This window comes from Perca flavescens, chromosome 21 (assembly GCF_004354835.1).
Source record: "Perca flavescens isolate YP-PL-M2 chromosome 21, PFLA_1.0, whole genome shotgun sequence".
Lineage (NCBI taxonomy): Eukaryota > Metazoa > Chordata > Actinopteri > Perciformes > Percidae > Perca > Perca flavescens.
The window spans coordinates 26,585,078-26,596,131 of record NC_041351.1 but is presented as its reverse complement, the minus strand read 5'-3'; positions in this window follow the sequence as shown (position 1 = coordinate 26,596,131).

The window sequence follows — 11,054 nt, the reverse complement described above, 5'->3', positions numbered from 1 at the left end:
GTTGGAAAGGTGCAATACCAAAACAAACCACAAGATGTCCTACAATCCCATTTGACTCTGATTAATCTTGTTTATGTGCTCTCAGTTTGATTTACTATATCAGGGTCTGCATTGCATATTGACAAAGCAGGTCTTTTTTCGTCATATATTGGGTGGCAGTAGCTCAGTCTGTAGGGAGTTGTGTTGGGAACCGGAGGGTCGCTGGTTCAAGTCTCCATCGGACCAAAGTATAGTGGTGGACTGGTAGCTGGAGAGGTGCCAGTTCACCTTCTGGGCACTGCCAAGGTGCCCTTGAGCAAGGCACCGAACCCCCAACTGCTCGGAGCGCCTTTCCATGACATCTCTCCATTAGTGCATGTATAAGTTCTGAGCATGTGTGTAATTCAGACCTGTGTGTAATAACAACAGAGTGAAAACATTGGAATTTCCCCTTGCGGGATTAATAAAGTATAAATTATAATTATTAGAAGTTACAGAATATAACTAATATTTCATTAATAAAATAATAATTAACCATAAGCAGGGTTTTCCCTGCCATTATAAGGTTTAGGTGCAGCACGTAAGCCAAGTGAAGGAAACTAAAAGACTTTTCTCAGATCTAATGATTGTAGTTGGACTTCCTCAGCAAGTTGGGTCTTTGAGCTCTTTGAGTGCAGTTTCTTAATTATCTGTTCCAATGTTTTAGACAGATGTGATTATAATAATGCTACAAAACGTGTGGGAAAAGAGACGCAAAACTAACACAAAGAGACACAAACCGACTACAAAGAGACGCCACATGACCACAGACCCAAAACAACCCCAAAGAAAACAAAAATGGCCAAAAAGAGCCACAACACAACTACAAAGAGACACAAAATGTATGGGGAAATTGCATTTTTACATTAGGATGCCTACCCCTCACTCAGAAATATTTCCATAAACCACAAGTGTAAGCAGTTGGATTCTTTAAAATCTAATACACTGTTTTTCATCTTCAAAAAAAAGAAATGAGTCATGAAGTTACTGAATAGCCACCACATGAATTGGCTCTCAGTCCAGGTCAGTATCAGTGGAGGCACAAACACCAAAGTGCAGTCTGGTTGTCCCAGATGCTTCCTGGTTGGGGTTGGTTTGTGTTTTCTGTGGTTAGTGTTTGATCCGTTTAAAGAGAAACTGTGCTGTCGTACTTTACCTCTCAAACTCAGAGTACCAGTAATTGGTGAAGAACGCAATCCAAACACAGTTACTGTTTAAACGATGCTTGGTCTTGCCAAAAAGACAGTCAATGTTTTTACTTTTGTTGTTTGGAAATGTGTGTAGGAACTCAGTGTGAAAGACGATGTTTGCTTTTAAAGTAAGCGTTTCAACCAGCTGTGGAATGTAACTAAGTACATTTACTCCAGTACTGTACTTAAGTCCAAATGTTGAGGTACTTGTACTTTACTTGAGTCTTTTCTTTTCATGCCACTTTCTACTTCTACTCCACTACATCTCAGAGAGAAATATTGTACTTTTTACTCCTTTACATTCATCTGTTTCAGCTTTAGTTACTAGTTACTTTACACATGGAGATTCCTGCACACAAAACACATGTAGTTTATAAAATCTGATGTTTTATTATAAATGAAATTAGCCAACAATATAACGACCTCCAAGTCCAGCAGAGATGATTAGACCATTAAACACACAACTGTTGCGATCCTTTACACTTTCTAAAATGGGAAGATTTGTCTCTACTTTCAATACTTTAACTACATTTTCCTGATTATACTTACACACTTTTACTAAAGTAACATTTTCACAATCGACTCATAAAAAATAACTCTCGAAAAACTTTTAGACTTGCAGTTGTCTTAAATGAATGATTCAGCATACTGCATAGCCTAAATGAAATTTCAAACGAAAATAAAATACTACTACTTTCATGAAATAAGAGACGGTTTTCAAACAAGCCTCAATTATTTGTGTCATTTTCTTTAGTCTGTGGCCCAGCTAACGTTAGTCAAAGTGTTGACATATGAAAGCATCAAACACACATTTTAGATGAAGGAGATGAGAGTATATCTAGTTGTTTCTCGTTAAATTGTTTGTACAGGACGTAAGAGTTTAATACCTGGAAGTTATTAAATTAAATATGTCTATAGAGGTTCTTTTTGTAACTACATGGAAAACATACCATCAGTTGTTTTCGTGCATTTTACGAATGCAGTCCCAAAAGAATGTAATTATTCAGGGTGTCTGTCAGTGGACAGCGTTAGCATCCTATGATGGTCTAAATGTTGTTTCAGAGGTTTCTAGACTCTTATAAGAGTAAAAGGCTCAGGGAAACACTGAACAGTCAGGATTTAATTGGTATAAAATCTGTTCAATACAAAGACGTGAATGAGACGCTTTAGTCCAAAAATATCCTGATCTTTAAAGAATCATATTTGCCAAACCTTTGAATCCATCCCCCATTATACCATTCTTGGAAAAACAAAATGTAAAACCTGCCATCAATAGAACTGGACAATGCAGAGATGTGTCATTGTCACCGTTTGGGGAGTGTACAGTCATAGTCATTATTATACAGAGATCTAGCAACAGCTCCCCCTCAAAGCACAATGATTCCCTTCCTGGTACTCTTCTCTTGTCCCTGATGGCGCCACCCGCTTGGCTCTAACCCCTGTAGCCTCCTCCCTCATGCTGCAGCTTGGAAGCAAACTCTAGGCCCATCAGACAGACAGAAACCTGGAGCTATGTGCTGGGCAGCAGGAGGGAGGCGGTCCCTGGAGCGCTGTCGGGGGGTTGACCGGGGTTGTGTGCGTCTTCACTGAGATTTGATGAGTCATCCTGGGGGTCGATTGACAGATAAACATCCAGAGAGTGCAGATCTGCCGGGGATATGTCAAAGGACTGGCAAAGGGTTTCTTCATACGTTGGTGGAGGCTAGAATGCAATGGGACAAAGGAAATAATATAACGGTAAAGTTATGAGCCAATTTGGCGGGTGATGAATGAAGGGAAGCGTCTGTTTTTAATTGGCCGGCTGCAGAAACGATTTCCGGCAAGAAATTTGGACAGTTTGGTGTGGGTTTGGCTCGGAAACGAATGGAACTGCGCAAAACAAACCAGAGGAGCTGAAATAAAGTAGTAAAGTTAGTTAGGAGAAAAAAAACATGGAGATATTATTCGAGAGTAAAGTGAATGTCAATGTAAATGTTTATATTTGATCTACCATCCATCAACCCGAAACATCAGCTCTACAGAACTCTCTCTGGATTTCTCAGCATGGCTATGTTCAGAAGATTGTGGCGTCCGGTGACTTTCACGCGCAGAAACTCGAGTGAAGCTAATGACCTCTTCTGTAGAGTCCATCATGTTTTTTTTAATCCTCCATGTCCTCCTTGGCTACTAGCAACTGTGTGGAGGAGGGGTGGGGGGGTGCGCGATCCCAGAAGGCTTGTATCATGTGGACGCGCCGACAGTTTTGTTGTCATTACTTAGAATTCCTCCTGGAGGAGACAGAAACTATGCACTAGCACCCAAGACGATTGCGATTGGTTTAAAGAAATACCAATAAACCAGAGCATGTTTTTCTCCCATCCCAGAATGCTGTGTGTACTAGCCAGACCTTCCTTTGCAGTGCTGTGGAGGAGGTTCTTGCAATGCGGGACTAAGGCTGTTGTAACTCAACTTACAGAAATAACTCTTAATTTGACATTTTCCTTCAGTTGTCCGTGATAAGCCTAGCATAGGCTAGCAAGGCTGGACGCAGTGGGAAACAGCTAGCCTGCCTCTGGCCCCTCTAAAACTCGCTAACACTTTGTGTAATGTTTGTTTAATCTGTACTCAAACAGAGATCTAAGAATGACGATTTGTGTTTATGTTGAAGCTACGTGCAACTACCCCTGAGAACTATTTATTGGTGTGCAATACTTCCCAAAGTCTTGTTGTCACAGTGAGGTTGCCAGGTTTGGTAGCATCTTTCTTGTACAGAGATCTCCAACCTGTGTTGACTAGCCATGACTGGAGACCCATGCTGCAGCTGGAGGTATCTCACAGAGGTGCTGGGTGGATGGATAAACTGTTTTTCAAGCTAATAGTTATAGCATGTACCTCCCTGGAAAACTACAAAGTCTCATTTTAACTTTATGTGTTGATACAGGAAAACAAATGAGATATGTGTTAATTAGTGAGCTTTAGAGATGTCAGCAGGCATATTTATTTGACCTGTGGAGAGAGCTAGGCTAACTGTTACCACTGCTTGTAGTCTTTATGCTAAGCTAGGCTAATTACCGCCTGACTCCAGTGCCATAGTTCCACATTGCTGCGGAGGAAGGTCTGGCTAGTCCACACAGCATTCCAGGATGGGAGAAAAACGTGTTCTGGTTTATTGGCATTTCTTTAAACCACATACAATTGTCTTGTGCAGCGCTATCGGTGTCTTCTGCTAAATAGCCTCGGGAAGGAACTTGTTTTGGTGGAACATGTGTCCATTCAAAGGTTGTTTTAGTCGTGCAACAGAAAAGTCAGATTGGACAGATAGTCTAGCTAGCTGTCTGGATTTACCCTGCAGAGATCGGAGGAGCAGTTAACCATAGTCCTCACAAATCCACCGCAGTTTAGAACGCCAACACAAAGGAAGAGGAAGGTAACAGGACAGCCGGACAAAAATAAGGGACATCCGGCGGAATTTCCGGTAACACCGGAGCAACCCCGGAAATGAAACGTTGTTGATATACACTACCAGTTCCATACCTATCCCACAGACATGAGAGCGGTATCGATCTTCACATATCACTCTTAGGAAGAAAGTTAATGAGTGTATTTTCCAAAGTATAGAACTATTATTTTTAAATCATTGTCAAGTCAATTAAAAGTGTGCAGGGAAAACTACATGTTTGTGGAACCTCCCCCAGGATTGAACAGAATCTGTAGCTGTGCGTCGGCTCACCTGGTTGCGGCCGTCGCTGAGGCTGAATCGCTGTGAGATCATACTGTGGATCTGTCTCTGCCGGTCCTTCCTGCGAACGCTCTCATAGGACGGCAGCCTGGGCAGAACCCCGTTCAGGTAGTAGTCATCGGGCTTCCCTATTACAAACAGCCTTCCAGAAAGCTGGATTACATACCACACACATGCACAAAAAAGATATGAAATTTCTGGCAGATGCATTGGATCAGAGATCTTCAACAGGGGGTCCGGGACCCCTTGGGGGTCCTCAGTGATGTGGTAACATGAATTCAACATATTAAAATATGAATATTAAAAATATAAATCAGCCTATTTGTGAAAAAACCCATTGATGATAAGCTTAAGGTACATCCACAGATACAGTGCCACATGTATGTGTAACATTAAAACATGCTTTATAAAATCATGCCAGCAATTCTTATGTTAAAGGTGCTCTAAGCGATGTTGCACGTTTTTTAGGCTACAACATTTTTTGTCACATACAGCAAACATCTCCTCATTATAGCTGCCTGTCCTGTAAAAAAAAAACGTGGTTTCTGTAGACAGCCCACGCTCCACGAACAGCAACAAAAACAAACTGCGCCAACCTGCACCACCAAACAACAAATAGTGTTCCAGCCAATAACCGACAAGATTCAGAAGGAGTTGGTTGAGCCATCACCGCAGCAGCGTTAGCACGTAGGCTACTTCCATATGACTCTTTCAGGAAACACTGAAGGGAGGGGGAGGGGCAAGCTAGCCTCTGTTTTGTTTGATATTAGTTCGAGATGAGCCAGGTCTGCGCAGAATCGATCACCGGCGATCGCCGCCCAATGCATGCCGGTTAGATTTGTGTCCGACTTGATCCCGACTTGCTCTGACGTCATGCACACGTGGGCAACGATAACCTCACGAGATCAAGGCGGCCGCAATTCTGAGACGCAGGCAGCGCAGTTGCTTTTCACCGACTGCAAGACCCAGGCGGACCGAGGGCATGCTGGGAAACGCCGGCCTCTGAGCTGATCTAACAGCTGATTGGTTCGGAATCGACTCAACATGATGACGTTTTATATAAACTTTTTATTGATTTTGAATTGGAGGGATTTTAGTTGCTATTTGTCTGATTTAAAGGCTTATTCTGTACAGAACACATGTTGTGTGGCTGATAGTGATATTTAGAAGTTCAGATTACGGATCAGCTACAGTGTGTTGTAAATTAAAATCAGCAACAGATCACATGTAGAGCATTTTGAGAGCTACTCTGTCATAATTAAAACAACTGCTGATATATGGTCTGATTACATTTAATTAAATCGGAATGGGACCACAGTGTTTCTGTGACTTCCTGTTCAGCCTGAAGGCTGCTGGAATCGGCTGGAAACTGTCCGACTTGACAGCGGACTTTTGTCACCGCCCCCCTGCCCCCCAGTGCTCCCGCCTGCTCTCGTCCACTTTACAGGCGAGGCGCAGTTCATCTTGAACGAGCCTAATACTTTGAACGTCAGCAAGAAGTGCCGTCACCCAACATTGCTTAGAGCACCTTTAATAGCTCAGCATTCTATGCAAACAAAGGTATCTATAAAGGCTTCAGGCCTCCCTACACGTTACTGTAGGCCCAATTTAATATTCAACTTAATATTGTACAATTTACTAAAATGTTTGCGATGTAGTAGGGGGTCCCTGCTCCCTCTCTCTTTCAGTTAAGGGGTCCTTGGCTTAAAAAACGTTAGACCTCTGAATTAGATACATTTTAAATCTCTGCAACGATCCGTTCTCATCAGCTGTAAAGTCCCACTTTTTACCTGTGGTCCAGTGGCTCCCTGGCTCATGGAGGCACTGTGCTCTTTCTGGCCGATGCCAGTCAAAGAGTGCCTGCTATGGAAATGGGGAGGATCATCCTGGGAAATGACATCATGAGGGATTAATTATTATCTCCCAGAGTTGGTAGTTTCTGTTAAGCTACTCAAGCTTGTATTCTTGCTGATAGTGTAGTAGCGATTTGTCCTCAGATTGAACAAAAACAAACTCAAAATCAAATAGCCACTGAGGCACCAAAGGAGTGAATTCTATGCAGGTCAGAAACTTGATTTTTATTGTCCAGGTTTTGATATGAACAAACATTACAACAAAGAACAAGGCCATGTCTCTCTCTGTGTGTCTGTTAAAAAACCATCAGCCCTCCCCGGTGTCTACCTGCTACATCCCTGATTACCCAGATATGTAGACTTCACCTGGTGGCTCGGACTCAATGGTACTTTCAAAACAAAAGCAGTGACAGACACCTATAGTAACCAAAATAAAGATATTAATGATTTAATCAAACTAAAGGATTATTAGGAACACCTTAATAATAACGTTAAATTTCACGTTAATGAAATTATCTAATCAACCAATCACATGGCAGCTGCTTCAATGCATTTAGGGGTGTGATCCAGGTGTAGACAATCTCCTGAACCCCAAACTGAATGTCAGAATGGGAAAGAAATGTGATCTAAGCAACTTTGAGCGTGGCATGGTTGTTGGTGCCAGACGGGCCGGTCTGAGTATTTCCCAATCTGCTCAGTTACTGGGATTTTCGCGCACAACCATTTCTAGGATTTACAAAGAATGGTCTGAAAAAGGAAAAACATCCAGTATGTGGCAGACCTGGGGGGGGTGGGGGCGAAAATGCCTTGTTAATGCTAGAGGTCAGAGGAGAATGGGCCGACTGATTCAAGCTGATAGAAGATCAACCTTAACTCAAATAACCACTCGTTAGAACCGAGGTGTGCAGTAAAGCATTTGTGAAGCCACAACACAAACAACCTTGAGGCGGATGGGCTACACCAGCAGAAGACCCCACCGGGTACCATTCATCTCCACTGAAAATAGGAAAATGAGGCTACAATTTGCACAAGCTCACCAAATTTGGACAGTTGATGACTGGAAAAATGTTGCCTGGTCTGATGAGTCTCAATTTCTGTTGAGACATTCAGATGGTGGAGTCAGAATTTGGCGTAAACAGAATGAGAACATGGATCTGCCATTGATTCAACAAGGTGCTGGAAGCATTCTTTAGAAATGTTGAAATATTGATAGGATAGGGTCAAACACGGTATTAGTATGGTGTTCCTCATAATCCTTTAGGTGAGTGTAGCTGTATAATTCAAACAAAAGAGAAACAAAATAAATACGTAAATATTTTACTATTAAATATTAAAAATGAAAAAACAATTAATAGTGCCGACAGATAAGGACAGAGTCCATGGAAATGTGTCTCATTTCAACATACACAGCATCGATGGCCATTATATTTCCCTCAGAGTAAACCTGTTCAGTTCACTCCGATAATGGTGCTGTAGGTAGGATTTTGAAGATCCAGGACTTAGCAAAAACATCAACAACTTCTCAGTCCCTCCCCCCATTCCGCTACAGGCCAAAAGCCCAAAGTCCACCCTAAAGGGAGTTACCCTCTCCAACAGAAAACACTGTTCTCTATCGTATCGAGGCTATCTCTCCAGCGTTTCATATTCCATATGTACGGGGATGATCCCCCTGAGGTCAGGTACATGGATACTTCTTTAAGACACACCGGCCTGCCCGGCCACGCCCTATGCTGTTGTATGTATGCTGGTGTGGAATCGCTGATAGTTTGATCGGAACCGTCTCCAAGTGGCCTACAGCTGGGAAGATAGTCTCTTCACTCAGGGAACCAAGGTTACAACGTAACCGAGCATTCACCAACTGCTCCAAACAGCTCCGTTGTAGTCCAGCCTTTACTTTACCCCCCCCCAAATGGTTCAGCCATAGTAGATAGTTGTTCTTACTGTGTTTTCCGCCCTGTAGGTACTGAATCTGCAGCACAGAGGATCTTTTCGGAGCAGGGCCACCACCAGCATCAGGACCATTAAACAAAACACTACACAGGACACTGAGGGGGGAGAGAAACAGACAGCACACTGTCCATGTTAGTGTATGCAGACAGCGGAGGGGGGGGGCTCACACACCAAATGAAAGCAGCATTGGAAGAATTATTCACATCCTTTACTTCAATAAAAGTGCTAAGGCCATTATACAGTATTGTTGGCTAGTTCCATTTATAATAAAACATCAGATTTCATAAACATGTGTTTTGTGTGCAGAAATCTTAATGTGTATAGTAACTAGTAACTAAAGCTGTCAGATGAATGTAGTGGAATAAAAAGTACAATATTTCTCTCTGAAATGTAGCGGAGTAGAAGTAGAAAGTGGCATGAAAAGAAAAGACTCAAGTAAAGTACAAGTACCTCAACATTTGGACTTTAGTACAGTACTGGAGTAAATGTACTTAGTTACATTCCACCGCTGAAGGTCAGTAAAGTCGATGTGGTGCCTGAACTGTACACACAGTATGGGTTCCGTTTGGTAATGACCTTACTAGAATTCTGCACAAAACACATTTTTCCTCATTGGTGTTTAAGAATCAGTGTGTTTTGACGAAAAAGTTATTTTAACCGGTCATTCAAGTATTCTTTAACATGGAACAAAACGATAAATGAATTTGATATAATATCAATTGGTCTGAGCATCTCCCCCCACAGTTACAGCATAGTTTTCAATGTAGTTTTGTTGATGTGTAAAAATTTGTTAAAACATAAACTATAATATCATATCTAAAAACAATTATTTATTTTTTTAAAAGACACTGAATGATTAAAAAAGTTCTGTTAACAGAAACGTCCAGTCACATACACATGCATGTTGTGTCAGGTTACTTTCATGTTGCTATATTTACGCATCATCATACTGCACATACTACATACTACACATACGGACATAGACTATATGTTGTTTTTAGTGTATTATCTTTAGGTTAATACAGGCCACATGTCCAATCCAGCCTGTATTACTACTGATGTAGAAACATATATACAGTTTGTAATGTACCAAATATGCAGAGCAACACAATGCCTTTCCTCACCTGACACCACTTTAGTATAACATGTGATGTATGAATGCGCTGACTCACCTGAGGCCACGATGGCAGTCAGCAGCTCTGGTGACATGGCGGAGAGTTGCTAGACACAAAGCTTTAAACTCTCACAGCTTCCAAACCAACCGCTCGTTTGCACTTTAGGTGGAGGAAAAAAACACCCTCACGCTGCTCCAAACCCCTGCACACGGTACAGGACACCGGTCGCCAGGGGTAACCGGCAGTACATATTACCACCATGAAGGGAGGAGAGTTACCAGGGGAGTTTCCAGCAGGAATAAGTCACCTCAGGCTGCTCTCACTCAGGGAAGAAAGCAAAGCTCTTGTGCAAACTCTAGTGGAAGTTATTAATGCAGGCATCCACTGGGCTACACATCACTCTGTGTGTGTGTGTGTGTGTGTGTGTGTGTGTGTGTGTGTGTGTGTGTGTGTGTGTGTGTGTGTGTGTGTGTGTGTGTGTGTGTTTTGTGTCATAAAACAGTGTTTTGAAAGAAATGTTGAATTCTTAATATTTTTGGTGATTTACAACACACTTACATCGACTTTCAATGACCTAAAAACGAGTCGAGATGAATCACTTCACATGTAAACAGACTACATTACATGTGTCCACTGTATCTGTGTGTGCTGTTTGAACTGTTCTATAGGCATGTAGTCTCGCATTGGCAGACCAGGGTCTGGCTAGTCCACACAGCATTCCTGGATGGGAGAAAACCGTGCTCTGGTTTATTGGCATTTCTTTAAACCAATTACAATTGTCATGGGCGGGGCTAAGCTCCAGCTGGAGCAATGGTGCCGCTGAAAAATAGCCTCGGGAAGGAACTTGTTTTGGTGGAACGTGTGTAGTTCAAAAGTTGTTTTAGTCGTGCAACAGAAAACTCAGATTGGACAGAGAGTCTAGCTAGCTGTCTGGATTTACCCTGCAGAGATCTGAGGAGCAGTTAACCATAGTCCTCATGAATATAAATATTAAAAAGATAACATGCTGTGTGATGAGGACAGTTGAAAAGATTAAGAGGTTAAGAGGCTAAACAAAGATAAATTTAAAAAAAATGCAATAATATTAACAAGCTCTTTAAGTATAATGTTTGCATCTGAAATGTGAAAGTATCAAGATAAATACTCAAGGCAAAAACATGTCAGTACTTAAATGCATCTTCCTCCTCCTCCTCCTCCTTCCTCATGTCCT